Source organism: Lithobates pipiens, unplaced genomic scaffold (genome assembly GCF_037356315.1).
Source record: "Lithobates pipiens isolate NorthernLeopardFrog02 unplaced genomic scaffold, aLitPip1_a1.2 Scaffold_52, whole genome shotgun sequence".
Lineage (NCBI taxonomy): Eukaryota > Metazoa > Chordata > Amphibia > Anura > Ranidae > Lithobates > Lithobates pipiens.
Genome location: NW_027507875.1, coordinates 4,658,706 through 4,673,506, shown reverse-complemented (window position 1 = coordinate 4,673,506; position 14,801 = coordinate 4,658,706). Strand labels below are relative to the sequence as shown.

The 14,801-nt window shown below is 48.2% G+C and overlaps 11 pseudogenes; 6 read left to right on the top strand and 5 right to left on the bottom strand.

The window, feature by feature from the left end:
* Positions 1-738: 738 nt before the first annotated feature.
* LOC143957463 (5S ribosomal RNA) lies at positions 739-858 on the bottom strand (annotated as a pseudogene).
* A 95-nt stretch (positions 859-953) lies between these two features.
* On the bottom strand, positions 954-1,072 carry LOC143957424 (5S ribosomal RNA; annotated as a pseudogene).
* A 1,365-nt stretch (positions 1,073-2,437) lies between these two features.
* Positions 2,438-2,556, bottom strand: LOC143957645 (5S ribosomal RNA; annotated as a pseudogene).
* A 100-nt stretch (positions 2,557-2,656) lies between these two features.
* Positions 2,657-2,775, bottom strand: LOC143957334 (5S ribosomal RNA; annotated as a pseudogene).
* Positions 2,776-3,099: 324 nt separating this feature from the next.
* LOC143957393 (5S ribosomal RNA) lies at positions 3,100-3,218 on the bottom strand (annotated as a pseudogene).
* Positions 3,219-6,560: 3,342 nt separating this feature from the next.
* LOC143957363 (5S ribosomal RNA) lies at positions 6,561-6,679 on the top strand (annotated as a pseudogene).
* A 322-nt stretch (positions 6,680-7,001) lies between these two features.
* On the top strand, positions 7,002-7,120 carry LOC143957329 (5S ribosomal RNA; annotated as a pseudogene).
* Positions 7,121-7,221: 101 nt separating this feature from the next.
* Positions 7,222-7,340, top strand: LOC143957327 (5S ribosomal RNA; annotated as a pseudogene).
* A 2,625-nt stretch (positions 7,341-9,965) lies between these two features.
* On the top strand, positions 9,966-10,084 carry LOC143957318 (5S ribosomal RNA; annotated as a pseudogene).
* A 4,017-nt stretch (positions 10,085-14,101) lies between these two features.
* On the top strand, positions 14,102-14,220 carry LOC143957406 (5S ribosomal RNA; annotated as a pseudogene).
* A 95-nt stretch (positions 14,221-14,315) lies between these two features.
* LOC143957462 (5S ribosomal RNA) lies at positions 14,316-14,435 on the top strand (annotated as a pseudogene).
* Positions 14,436-14,801: the final 366 nt, after the last annotated feature.

Genomic DNA, 14,801 nt, shown 5'->3' with positions numbered 1-14,801 from the left:
TTGATCCTCACATCACAAGGTAAACAAGAATTTTTTAAACAAACCTGAGACATCTGGAATACCTTTATATTCTCGCTGGAAGGATGTCGCCTGCTATCGCCTTAGTGCTCTGAGCTTTCCTTGACTGGCCCCTTGGACAGTGGCTGCCATCGTGTCTTGTCCCCTCTTCTCCTTTTCTGATCTTTCAACCCTTCTCTTTTCGGCCTTCCTCCCCTATCTCTCACCCCCTCCACCCCCTCTCTCTTTTGGAAAGAGTGGAAAATTGGGAATGACGGCCCCACACCCCCCTCTGGATGGATTATGCCGGAGGGACCTGGGGTTTGTGTGACCCTGGATCTTGGTACAGTACTTTATCCGTGCCTCGAATCATTGTGATTGATGGAAGGCAGACTCACAGTTGCGAATATACCTGTATCAAGTATTGTTCAGCTGCTTTTTGCTCTGTATTTCTCTGTTGCATTATGTACTCGGGGGACCGTCTTCCCCTATTTGGAGAAAAAATTATATTTGAAAAAAAAAGAAGCCTATGACACCTGGTATTCCCAGGCGGTCTCCCATCCAGGCATTAACCAGGCCGGACCCTGCTTAGCCTCCAAGATCAGATGAGATGGAACAGATTCAGGGTGATGTGACCGTAGCCAATATCTTCAGGCACTCTCAACTCTCTTGACAAACACCAAGATGGTCACCTTGGAAACAAGTGGAAAAAAATAGGTCAATGGCCACAACATAAAAAGAAGCCTACGGCATCTGGAAATCCCAGGCGGTCTCCCATCCAGGTACTAAACTGGTCCCAACCCTGCTTAGCCTCTGAGATCAGATGAGATTGGGCTCTTTCAGGGTGGTGTGGCCGTAGGAGATTTCTTCAGGCACTCTCAACCTTGACTAACGCCAATATGGTCACCTTGGGAAACAAACAAAAAAATCAAGTCAACGCCAACAACATGAGAAGAAGTCTACAGCACCTAGTATTCCCAGGTGGTCTCCCATCCAGGTATTAACAAGGCCCGACCCTGTTTAGTCTCTGAGATCAGACGAGATCTGGTGCTTTCAGGGTTATGTGGCCATAGGCGAGCTCTTCAAGCACTCTCAACCCTCTTGACAAACACCAAGATGGTCACCTTGGTAAACAAAAAAACAAAAAAACAAATCAACGCCAACAACATAAAAATAAGCCTCCAGCACCTAGTATTCCCAGGTGGTCTCCAATCCAGGTACTAGCAAGGCCCGACCCTGTTTAGCCTCTGAGATCAGAGGAGATCGGGCGCTTTCAGGCTTATGTGCCCATAGGTAATCTCTTTGGGCACTCTCAACCCTCTTGACAAATGCCAAGATAGTCACCTTGGGAAACAAGCGAAAAAAAAACAGGTCAATGTCAACAACATAAAAAGAAGACTACGGCACCTGGTATTCCAAAGCCATCTCCCACCGGTGTGTCCATGACAACCATTCCAAAATATTCCCCGGTCAATCTGACCGCTGCTGTCGCTGCGGGCAACAGGCTGGCACCATTCTCCACATTTTCTGGGAATGCCCTAAATTACAAACATTCTGGCAGCCTGTCCTGAGACTCATCCACAAGTTCACAGACATTTCCTTAGCCAATGATCCCACAGCAGTTCTTCTCAATCTAACTCCTATGTCGAGAAAGCGTTATCATAAGTCCTTACTTAAACATCTCCTCAATGCAGCTAGGGCCTGTATCCCAAGTCAGTGGAAAGAGCAATCTGCTCCAATGGTGACCCAGTGGTTCGCAAGGGTAAATGATATTGAACGAATGGAAGACCTGACTGCCACAATGAGGGATAAAACGGAGGAGCATGGGAACAGATGGTTCTACTGGACCCAGTTTCGCTTTTCGGAAGAATACCTCCGCGAGACATAGTAAGCTCATGGTGATCGTTGGAGATCGCTGTTCCAAACGTTGGACAGCTGATGAGCTGGTGAGCCGAGGGCGTCTCTTGCTCCCTGGGAGGGGACCCCATCCTATCCACTCTACCCACGACACCCCCTTACCCCTTCTTTTCCTTTTCTGCCATTTCCTTCCCCAATCTTCTCTTTCCCCTTCTCCCTCCTTTCAGTTCTACTATTTCCCTTCTTAACTCAAAAAAGGGAAAAGAAAATGGTATGTTCCGACCCCATTTGACTACTACACAATACTCTTCCCCTATCTATGGATATCTAAACTCTTCGAGGATAGCAGGGCTAGTATCAATAATATTTTACGTGGTAGAGGATCCCAACGAGATGGAGCTTTAATCTCATCTTGATATGACCGCAAAGCTGTACACATGCTATTCTCCTCGGACTTCTTACCATTGGCACTGATATCCATACAATATGATCGTTTGTTTGTAACTATTTGTATCACACATTCTGTGAAGTTGCCTTTGCATTGTATGTTGCATACTACTAAATAAAAAATAAAAAAAACAGAAGCCTATGGCACCTGGTATTCCCAGGCGGTCTCCCATCCAGGTACTAACCAGGCCCGACACTGTTTAGCATCCGAGATCAGACGAGATTGGGTGCTTTCAGGGTGATGGGGCCGTAGGTAATCTCTTTGGGCACTCTCAACCCTCTTGACATACGCCAAGATGGTCACCTTGGGAAACAAGTGAAAAAAAAACAGGTCAAGGCCAACAACATAAAAAGAAGCCTACAGCACCTAGTATTCCCAGGTGGTCTCCAATCCAGGTACTAGCAAGGCCCAACCCTGTTTAGCTTCTGAGATCAGAGGAGATCGGGTGCTTTCAGGGTTATGTGTCCATAGGCAATCTCTTTGGGCATTCTCAACCCTCTTGACAAATGCCAAGATAGTCACCTTGAGATACAAGCGATAAAAAACAGGTCAACAATGTCAACAACATAAAAAGAAGAATACGGCACCTGGTATTCCAACGCCATCTCCCATCCAGGTACTAACTAGGCCCAACCCTTCTTAGCCTCAGAAAAGAGAAGAGATAGGGCTCTTTCAGGGTGATGCTGCTGTAAGCGATCTCTTTGGGCACTCTCAACCCTCTTGACAAATGCCAAGATGGTCACCTTGGGAAACAAGCAAAAAAAAGAAAACGAATCAACGCCAACAACATAAAAAGAAGCCTACAATAACTGGTAATCCCAGGTGGTCTCCCATCCAGGTACTAACCAGGCCCGACTCTTCTTAGCCTCCAAGATCAGATGAGATTGGGTGCTTTCAGAGTTATGTGGCCATAGGCAATCTCTTCAGGCACTCTCAACCCTCTTGGTCAACGCCAACAACATAAAAAGAAGTCTACGACACCTGGTTTTCCCAGGCGGTCTCCCATCCAGGTACTAACAAGGCCCGACTCTATTAGCCTCCAACATCAAACGAGATCGGGTACTTTCAGGGTGATGTGCCCGTAGGCAATCTCTTCAGGCACTTTCAACCCTCTTGACAAACGCCAAGATGGTCACCTTGGGAAACAAGCAAAAAAATAAAAATAAGTCGGAAGCTAGAGACAATACGGCCCGAGTCCTCAATTTAATCCATGCGGCGCATGTACAGGGAAGGCCCTTGCTTATGTTGTCAACGGATGCGGAGAAGGCCTTTGACAAGGTGGCCTGGCACTTTATGCAGGCCACCCTGGAACATATAGGTCTTGGCCCCAACATGATGAGCTGGGTAATGTCGCTTTACTCCACGCCATCGGCAGCGGTACGGGTGACCGAGTGGTGCTCGGACTCTTTCCCCATCACTAATGGGACGAGGCAGGGGTGCTCTCTGTCTCCCCTAATTTTAATTCTGACACTGGAACCACTTATGTGTCACGTTCGGAATGACCCGAATATTACTGGCATATCCAAACCCTCGGCACACCACAAAATTGCGGCGTACGCTGACGATCTAATTTTTTCCGTCTCCAATCCACACATTTTGCTTCCCAAAATACTTGCGTCTCTACAGCGACACGGCAGCCTATCAAACTATAAAAACAATTGCGCCAAGTCGGCTGTATTGAATATATCGGTCCCGGATGGTGAGGCCAAGAGGCTCCGCTCCTCTTTTCCATTCTACTGGGCTGAAAAATCTATACGTTAACTGGGCGTTGACATCGCAGCGGATTTAGCGCAATTGTACCTGCTTAATTTTGTCCCTCTCCTGGATAGACTGAAATCTGATTTGGGAAACTGGCATGCTTTAACACTGACCTGGTTCGGGCGCTGTAATGCATTCAAAATGATGGCCCTCCCTCGGATCTTATACATGTTCCAGACATTACCGATCCGGTTACCCCCAATTGTTTTTCAGACAACTGCAGGTGCTGCTCCGGGACTTTATTTGGGCGCGTGAAGGGTGGCGGTCAATTCTTCCATCCGGAGAATATGATTGACTTTGGAATACCACAGCACCTTGGATGGGGGCTGAGGCTGCCTCCACAGTGCGGGAATGCAGGCCCGGGCGGCATTCAGGAGTTGCATCGTGAGGGTTTTTTTATATTTTCGAACAGGCTGTTCGGTCAAGTGTAGAAGGCACGCTACTGGGAACCCAAAAGTTCCTCAAGGTCGGGCATGCCCAGAAAAGGTGTCCCATGGTCCCCATATCTGAATTTCACCTCCAACAAACATCCGGGATCGATCTATCCATTTTATTCAGAAGGTATGGGACTCTATACCAGCGTGAGACTATCTTGTATCTTGATATTGGTTTGCGATGGAAGCTTTATGTACTAAGGTCAGGATCTTCCCTATCTGTTGTGGGGTAAATGTGATGCCTAAGTCCCTCTCCCATTTGTGGATAAATGGTGGGGGTCGACTCCTCCTCCTGACTACTCAATAGGTTGTACAGGAGGGAGAGGGTGTGTCGCACAGGTTCCCTTTTGTGACAGATGGATTCATAGGGTGTCAGGTCTCTAGGAGTGTAGGGGGCCCTTTGTATGGCCAGAAGAAAGTGACAAAGTTGATAAGCACTAAACAAGTCAAGCGGAGGGTCAGAAAGCTCGGCGACAGTTTGCGTGGTCGGGAGCCCTCCCGTGGGCCACACCTCTCCCAGACGCTGTTTCCCCACCACTGTCAACTGTCGCAGTTTCTTGTTGGTAAATCCCGGTGGGAAGTCTGGATTAGCTATAACCGGAGTCATTGGTGATGGCAGGGGAGCAATGTGTGTGCAGCGGAACAACCTCCGCACAACAGCCAACGTAGCTCCCACTACGGGGTGACCTCTGAGGTCTTTTGGTAGGGAGGACAGGAGCCACGGGGAGGTCAATAGGGGAATGGATCCATCCTCAATCTCCATCTCCACCCACTGCTTGTGTGGGCCATTACAATGCCAATCAACGACTCTCGCTAGCAGAGTCACTCTGTGGTATTGTCTGAGATCTGGGAGACCCAGACCCCCCTTGTCCTTTGGTCTGGCAAGCAATTGCAAATGGGCTTTGGGCAGTTTGCGCGCCCAAATAAAGTCCCGGAGCAGCACCTGCAGTTGTCTGAAAAAAATTGGGGGTAACCGGATCGGTAATGTCTGGAACATGTATAAGATCCGAGGGAGGGCCATCATTTTGAATGCATTACAGCGCCCAAACCAGGTCAGTGTTAAAGCATGCCAGTTTCCCAAATTAGATTTCAGTCTATCCAGCAGAGGGACAAAATTAAGCAGGTACAATTGCGATAAATCGGCTGCGATGTCAACGCCCAGTTAACGTATAGATTTTTCAGCCCAGTAGAATGGAAAAGAGGAGCGGAGCCTCTTGGCCTCACCATCCGGGACCGATATATTCAATACAGCCGACTTGGCGCAATTGTTTTTATAGTTTGATAGGCTGCCGTGTCGCTGTAGAGACGCAAGTATTTTGGGAAGCAAAATGTGTGGATTGGAGACGGAAAAAATTAGATCGTCAGCGTACGCCGCAATTTTGTGGTGTGCCGAGGGTTTGGATATGCCAGTAATATTCGGGTCATTCCGAACGTGACACATAAGTGGTTCCAGTGTCAGAATTAAAATTAGGGGAGACAGAGAGCACCCTTGCCTCGTCCCATTAGTGATGGGGAACAACATAAAGATGGAGTCCGAGCACCACTCGGTCACCCGTACCGCTGCCGATGGCGTGGAGTAAAGCGACATTACCCAGCTCATCATGTTGGGGCCAAGACCTATATGTTCCAGGGTGGCCTGCATAAAGTGCCAGGCCACCTTGTCAAAGGCCTTCTCCGCATCCGTTGACAACATAAGCAAGGGCCTTCCCTGTACATGCGCCGCATGGATTAAATTGAGGACTCGGGCCGTATTGTCTCTAGCTTCCGACTTATTTTTATTTTTTTGCTTGTTTCCCAAGGTGACCATCTTGGCGTTTGTCAAGAGGGTTGAAAGTGCCTGAAGAGATTGCCTAAGGGCACATCACCCTGAAAGCACCCGATCTCGTTTGATGTTGGAGGCTAATAGAGTCGGGCCTTGTTAGTACCTGGATGGGAGACCGCCTGGGAATACCAGGTGTCGTAGACTTTTTTTTATGTTGTTGGCGTTGACCTGGTTTTTTTTCGCTTATTTCCCAAAGTGACCATCTTGGTGTTTGTCAAGAGGGTTGAGAGTGCCTGAAGAGATTGCCCATGGCCACATCACTCTGAAAGCACCCAATCTCGTCTGATCTTGGAGGCTAAGAAGAGTCGGGCCTGGTTAGTACCTGGATGGGAGACCACCTGGGATTACCAGTTATTGTAGGCTTCTTTTTATGTTGTTGGCGTTAATTCGTTTTCTTTTTTTTTGCTTGTTTCCCAAGGTGACCATCTTGGCATTTGTCAAGAGGGTTGAGAGTGCCCAAACAGATCGCTTACAGCAGCATCACCCTGAAAGAGCCCTATCTATTCTCTTTTCTGAGGCTAAGAAGGGTTGGGCCTAGTTAGTACCTGGATGGGAGATGGCGTTGGAATACCAGGTGCCGTATTCTTCTTTTTATGTTGTTGACATTGACCTGTTTTTTATCGCTTGTATCTCAAGGTGACTATCTTGGCATTTGTCAAGAGGGTTGAGAATGCCCAAAGAGATTGCCTATGGGCACATAACCCTGAAAGCACCCGATCTCCTCTGATCTCAGAAGCTAAACAGGGTTGGGCCTTGCTAGTACCTGGATTGGAGACCACCTGGGAATACTAGGTGCTGTAGGCTTCTTTTTATGTTGTTGGCCTTGACCTGTTTTTTTTTTCACTTGTTTCCCAAGGTGACCATCTTGGCGTATGTCAAGAGGGTTGAGAGTGCCCGAAGAGATTACCTATGGCCCCATCACCCTGAAAGCACCCAATCTCGTCTGATCTCGGATGCTAAACAGTGTCGGGCCTGGTTAGTACCTGGATGGGAGACCGCCTGGGAATACCAGGTGCCATAGGCTTCTTTTTTTTATTTTTTTTTATTTAGTAGTATGCAACATACAATGCAAAGGCAACTTCACAGAATGTGTGATACAAATAGTTACAAACAAACTATCATATTGCATGGATATCAGAGCCAATGGTAAGAAGTCCGAGGAGAATAGCATGTGTACAGCTTTGCGGTCATATCAAGATGAGATTAAAGCTCCATCTCGTTGGGATCCTCTACCACGTAAAATATTATTGATACTAGCCCTGCTATCCTCGAAGAGTTTAGATATCCATAGATAGGGGAAGAGTATTGTGTAGTAGTCAAATGGGGTCGGAACATACCATTTTCTTTTCCCTTTTTTGAGTTAAGAAGGGAAATAGTAGAACTGAAAGGAGGGAGAAGGGGAAAGAGAAGATTGGGGAAGGAAATGGCAGAAAAGGAAAAGAAGGGGTAAGGGGGTGTCGTGGGTAGAGTGGATAGGATGGGGTCCCCTCCCAGGGAGCAAGAGACGCCCTCGGCTCACCAGCTCATCAGCTGTCCAACGTTTGGAACAGCGATCTCCAACGATCACCATGAGCTTACTATGTCTCGCGGAGGTATTCTTCCGAAAAGCGAAACTGGGTCCAGTAGAACCATCTGTTCCCATGCTCCTCCGTTTTATCCCTCATTGTGGCAGTCAGGTCTTCCATTCGTTCAATATCATTTACCCTTGCGAACCACTGGGTCACCATTGGAGCAGATTGCTCTTTCCACTGACTTGGGATACAGGCCCTAGCTGCATTGAGGAGATGTTTAAGTAAGGACTTATGATAACGCTTTCTCGACATAGGAGTTAGATTGAGAAGAACTGCTGTGGGATCATTGGCTAAGGAAATGTCTGTGAACTTGTGGATGAGTCTCAGGACAGGCTGCCAGAATGTTTGTAATTTAGGGCATTCCCAGAAAATGTGGAGAATGGTGCCAGCCTGTTGCCCGCAGCGACAGCAGCGGTCAGATTGACCGGGGAATATTTTGGCCAACACCACCGGTGTACGATACCAGCGTGTGATCAGCTTATATGAGATCTCCTGATATTTACTGCAGAGTGACGACTTATGGGCGAAAAAGAGTATTCTGTCCTTCTGTGGTTTGGAGAATGTAGTTTGTAAGTCCCTTTTCCATTTAGCTAGGAAGGGTGGATCCGTGGAGGATTGTGCGTCTGTCAGGATTTGGTAGGACCTAGAGAGGAAACCACGAACTGGGCCATCATCCAGGCAAAGTTCCTCGAAGGGGTGGAATTGTCTAGAGAAGAACGAATGGTTAGGTAGTGATCCGAGGAAATGGATTAGCTGTCTAGCTCTCCAGCTATCCAATGCAACAGGTACTTGCTCTAGCAGTATGGTCCCCATGGGAATCAAGCCCGTGGGTCCAAGAAATAGGGCTGCTCTCAGAAGCCCTTTCGGGGCTTGCCTGGTAAAGGCCTGGTCAGACAGGCCCGGAGGGAATCTAGGATGTCCAATAATTGGGGTCATAGGAGAAGGGAAGTTAGTCAGGTGGGAAAGGTGAAAAAAACTATCCATCTCGGCGAGCGAGGGGCCAATTAACGGGTGAGTAGTCACACAGGGCTCCAATGGCCTCCCCGCCCAAGGCAGACCAGTCAGTGGAACCCGCACCATCTCCTGCTCTAGCTTGACCCATAGCTTCAGTTCCCCATGCCGGTGTCCTATCACATATGGTCCCCCATCGGATAGTGTCCGCTGTGTGCTGCGCATGTGCAGTACACAGCAACACAGATTCCGAAAATTGCCGAGCATGAACGGCGCCTGCGCACTGAGTCCAGTTTCTATCCCCACTATCCAAGTGGACATAGAGTAAGAATATAAAAGAGCCGAGCGCAGCGAGGCTGAGCCCGAAGCGTGGCGAGCTAAGCTCGCCTGCGAGGGGCCCTCTAATATTCACAACCCTATGTCCGCTTGGATGGTGGGGCTACCACCTCCACTCACCGCGCAGGCGCCGTTCGGCTTCGGAGATTTTCCGAAGCTTCGTCTGCTCCGTACTGCACATGCGCAGTACGGCGCAGACACTATATCATGGCCGGACAGTATATGGCAGAACACCAGCACCAGTCAACTTGATAAAGGTTGAGCGATCCGCATGAAAGAAAGTCTGGGGTATTTTGATAGGTAAGGCTTGTAGTAGATACAGAAGTCGTGGCATTGCGTTCATATTACAGCGTCCGAACCATGACAGAGCTAGTGGGTCCCATCTCTTAGGGTCCGCTGTAAGCCCATAGGCTTCTTTTTATGTTGTTGGCTTTGACCTGTTTTTTTTGCTTGTTTCTCAAGGCGACCATCTTGGCGTTTGTCAAGAGGGTTGGGCGTGTCTTGAAGAGAATGCTTACGGCCACATCAACCTGAAAGCACCCGATCTCGTCTGATTTCAGAGGCTAAGCAGCGTCAGGCCTGGTTTGTACCTTGATGGGAGACTGCCTGGGAAGACCAGGTGCCATAGTAGGATCTGGTCTGGTTAGTGTCTTGATTGGGAGATCGCCTGGGAATACTGGATGCCGTAGGCTTCTTTTTATGTTGTTGGCTTTGACCTGTTTTTTTTAGCTTGTTTCCCAAGGTGACCATCTTGGCCTTTGTCAAGAGGCTTCAGAGTGCCCAAAGAGAGTGCCTACAGCCAAATCACCCTGAAAGAGCCCAATCTCATCTGATCTCGGAGGCTAAGCAGCGATGGGCCTGGTTAGTACCTGGATGGGAGACAGCTTGGGAATACCAGGTGCCGTAGGCTTCTCATTATGTTGTCGGCGTTGACCTGTTTTATTTTCCCTTGTTTCCCAAGGTGACCATCTTGGCATGTGTCAAGAGGGTTGAGAGTGCACAAAGAAATTGCCTACGAGCACAACACCCTGAAAGCGCCCAATCTCGTTTGGTCTCAGAAGCTAAGCAGGGTTGGGCCTGGTTTGTACCTGGATGGGAGACCGCCTGGGTTTTCCAGATACCGCAGGCTTATTTTTATGTTGTTGGTGTTGACCTGTTTTTTTCGCTTGTTTCCCAAAGTGATCATCTTGGCATTTGTCAAGAGGGTTGAGAGTGCCTAAAGAGATCGCTTACAGACGCATCACCCTGAAAGCACCCTATCTCTTCTGATCTCAGAGGCTAAGAAGGGTTGGGCCTAGTTAGTACTTGAATGGGAGACGGCCTTGGAATACTAGGTGCCGTAGTCTTCTTTTTATGTTGTCGGCGTTGACCTGTTTTATTTTCCCTTGTTTCCCAAGGTGACCATCTTGGCATGTGTCAAGAGGGTTGAGAGTGCACAAAGAAATTGCCTATGAGCACAACACCCTGAAAGCGCCCAATCTCGTTTGGTCTCAGAAGCTAAGCAGGGTTGGGCCTGTTTTGTACCTGGATGGGAGACCGCCTGGGTTTTCCAGATGCCGCAGGCTTATTTTTATGTTGTTGGTGTTGACCTGTTTTTTTCGCTTGTTTCCCAAAGTGATCATCTTGGCATTTGTCAAGAGGGTTGAGAGTGCCTAAAGAGATCGCTTACAGCCGCATCACCCTGAAAGCACCCTATCTCTTCTGATCTCAGAGGCTAAGAAGGGTTGGGCCTAGTTAGTACTTGAATGGGAGACGGCCTTGGAATACTAGGTGCCGTAGTCTTCTTTTTATGTTGTTGGCGTTGACCTGTTTTTTTTCGCTTGTTTCCCAGGGTGACTATCTTGGCATTTTTCAAGAGGGATGAGAGTGCCCAAAGAGATTGCCTATGGGCACATCACCCTGAAAGCGCCCAATCTCCGCTGATCTCAGAGGCTAGAAAGGGTCGCGCCTTGTTAATACCTGGATGGGAGACCGTCTGGAAATACTAGGTGCGGTAGGCTTCTTTTTATGTTGTTGGCATTGACTTGTTTTTTTTTATTTGTTTCCCAAGGTGACCATCTTGGCGTTTGTCAAGAGGGTTGAGCGTGCCTGAAAAAATCTACTATGGCTGCATCACCCTGAAAGAGCCAAATCTCATTTGATCTCAGAGGCTAAGCCGGGTTGGGACCTGGTTAGTACCTGGATGGGAGAACGCCTGGGATTTCTCGATGCCATAGGCTTTTTTTAAGTTGTTGGCATTGACTTATTTTTATTTTTTTTGTTTTATTCTTTTATTAAGTATAAGTAGAACAAAATAAATATAACAGTCAACCATACAGCATGACCCAGGGTCACAATTACATGGTAACAAAAAATAGGCAGCCAAATAACTCTGGGTTCTCAGAGGGGAGTCCTAGAGTTTCATGCAGAAATGAGAGAAACCCCACCTCGGACATGTAGTACAGTATAACTAATGCAGCCCTGTTCGGACAAATGTAATCATGGAGAGCAACTGGGACCACAGCGAGCCAGCTTATCATGACCTATGTGAACCAGAGTAAAATATGAGCCGGTCGTGACTTTGGAATACCACAGCACCTTGGATGGGGGGCTGAGGCTGCCTCCACAGTGTGGGAATGCAGGCCCGGGCGGCGTTCAGGAGTTGCATCGGGAGGTTTTTTTTGTATTTTCGAACAGGCTGTTCGGTCAAGTGTAGAAGGCACGCTGCTGGGTTGTCTGCGATATCTACATTTCTGAGAGTTTTTATCGTCTCGGTCACCTCCACCCAAAAGTTCCTCAAGGCCGGGCATGCCCAGAAAATGTGTCCCATGGTCCCCGTATCTGAATTGCACCTCCAACAAACATCCGGGATCAATCTATTCATTTTATTCAGAAGGTATGGGACTCTATACCAGCGTGAGACTATCTTGTATCCTGATTCTTGATATTGGTTTGCGATGGAAGCTTTATGTACTAATGTCAGGATCTTGCCTATCTGTTGTGGGGTAAATGTGATGCCAAAGTCCCTCTCCCATTTGTGGATAAATGGTGGGGTCGACTCCTCCTCCTGACTACTTAATAGGTTGTACAGGAGGGAGAGGGTGTGTCGCACAGGTTCCTTTTTGTGACAGATGGATTCATAGGGTGTCAGGTCTCTAGGAGTGTAGGGGGCCCTTTGTATGGCCAGAAGAAAGTGATGAAGTTGATAAGCACTAAACAAGTCAAGCGGAGGGTCAGAAAGCTTGGCGACAGTTTGCGTGGTCGGGAGCCCTCCCGAGGGCCACACCTCTCCCAGACGCTGTTTCCCCACCACTGTCAACTGTCGCAGTTTCTTGTTGGTAAATCCCGGTGGGAAGTCTGGATTACCTATAACCGGAGTCATTGGTGACGGCAGGGGAGCAATGTGTGTGCAGCGGAACAACCTCCGCACAACAGCCAACGTAGCTCCCACTACGGGGTGATCTCTGAGGTCTTTTGGTAGGGAGGACAGGAGCCACGGGGAGGTCAATAGGGGAATGGATCCATCCTCAATCTCCATCTCCACCCACTGCTTGTGTGGGCCATTACAATGCCAATCAACGACTCTCGCTAGCAGAGTCACTCTGTAGTATTGTCTCAGATCTGGGAGACCCAGACCCCCCTTGTCCTTTGGTCTGGCAAGCAATTGCAAACGGGCTCTGGGCAGTTTGCGCGGCCAAATAAAGTCCCGGAGCAGCACCTGCAGTTGTCTGAAAAAAATTGGGGGTAACCGGATCGGTAATGTCTGGAACAAGTATAAAATCCGCGGGAGGGCCGTCATTTTGAATGCATTACAGCGCCTGAACCAGGTCAGTGTTAAAGCATGCCAGTTTCCCAAATCAGATTTCAGTCTATTCAGGAGAGGGACAAAATTAAGCGGGTACAATTGCGCCAAATCCGCTGCGATGTCAACGCCCAGGTAACGTATAGATTTTTCAGCTCAGTAGAATGGAAAAGCGGAGCGTAGCCTCTTGGCCTCACCATCCGGGACCGATATATTCAATACAGCCAAAGGTGCAATTGATTTTATAGTTTGATAGGCTGCCGTATCGCCGGAGAGCCGCGAGTATATTGGGAAGCGAAATGTGTGGATTGGAGACGAAAGAAATTAGATCGTTAGCGTACGCCGCAATTTTGTGGTGTGCCGAGGGTTTGGATATGCCAGTAATATTCGGGTCATTCCGAATGTGACACATAAGTGGTTCCAGTGTCAGAATAAAAATTAGGGGAGACAGAGGGCACCCCTGCCTCATCCCATTAGTGATGGGGAAAGAGTCCGAGCACTCTGAAAGCACCCAATCTCGTCTGATCTTGGAGGCTAAGAAGAGTCAGGCCTGGTTAGTACCTGGATGGGAGACCACCTGGGAATACCAGTTATTGTAGGCTTCTTTTTATGTTGTTGGCCTTGATTCGTTTTTTTTTTTTTCGCTTGTTTCCCAAGGTGACCATCTTGGCATTTGTCAAGAGGGTTGAGAGTGCCCAAAGAGTTCGCTTACAGCAGCATCACCCTGAAAGAGCCCTATCTCTTCTCATCTCTGAGGCTAAGAAGGGTTGGGCCTAGTTAGTCCCTGGATGGGAGATGGCTTTGGAATACCAGGTGCCGTAGTCTTCTTTTTATGTTGTTGACATTGACCTGTTTTTTTTTCGCTTGTTTCCCAAGGTGACTATCTTGGCATTTGTCAAGAGGGTTGAGAGTGCCCAAAGAGATTGCCTATGGGCACATAAGCCTGAAAGCGCCCCAATCTCCTCTGATCTCAGAGGCTAAACAGGGTCGGGCCTTGCTAGTACCTGGATTGGAGACCACCTGGGAATACTAGGTGCTGGAGGCTTATTTTTATGTTGTTGGCATTGACTTGTTTTTTTGTTTTTTTGTTTACCAAGGTGACCATCTTGGTGTTTGTCAAGAGGGTTGAGAGTGCTTGAAGAGCTCGCCTATGGCCACATAACCCTGAAAGCACCAGATCTCGTCTGATCTCAGAGACTAAACAGGGTCAGGCCTTGTTAATACCTGGATGGGAGACCACCTGGGAATACTAGGTGCTGTAGACTTCTTCTCATGTTGTTGGCATTGACTTGATTTTTTTGTTTGTTTCCCAAGGTGACCATATTGGCGTTAGTCAAGGTTGAGAGTGCCTGAAGAAATCTCCTACGGCCACACCACCCTGAAAGAGCCCAATCTCATCTGATCTCAGAGGCTAAGCAGGGTTGGGACCAGTTTAGTACCTGGATGGGAGACCGCCTGGGATTTCCAGATGCCGTAGGCTTCTTTTTATGTTGTGGCCATTGACCTATTTTTTTCCGCTTGTTTCCAAGGTGACCATCTTGGTGTTTGTCAAGAGAGTTGAGAGTGCCTGAAGATATTGGCTACGGCCACATCACCCTGAATCTGTTCCATCTCATCTGATCTTGGAGGCTAAGCAGGGTCCGGCCTGGTTAATGCCTGGATGGGAGACCGCCTGGGAATACCAGGTGTCGTAGGCTTCTTTTTTTTTCAAATATAATTTTTTCTCCAAATAGGGGAAGACGGTCCCCCAAGTACATAATGCAACAGAGAAATACAGAGCAAAAAGCAGCTGAACAATACTTGATACAGGTATATTCGCAACTGTGAGTCTGCCTTCCATCAATCA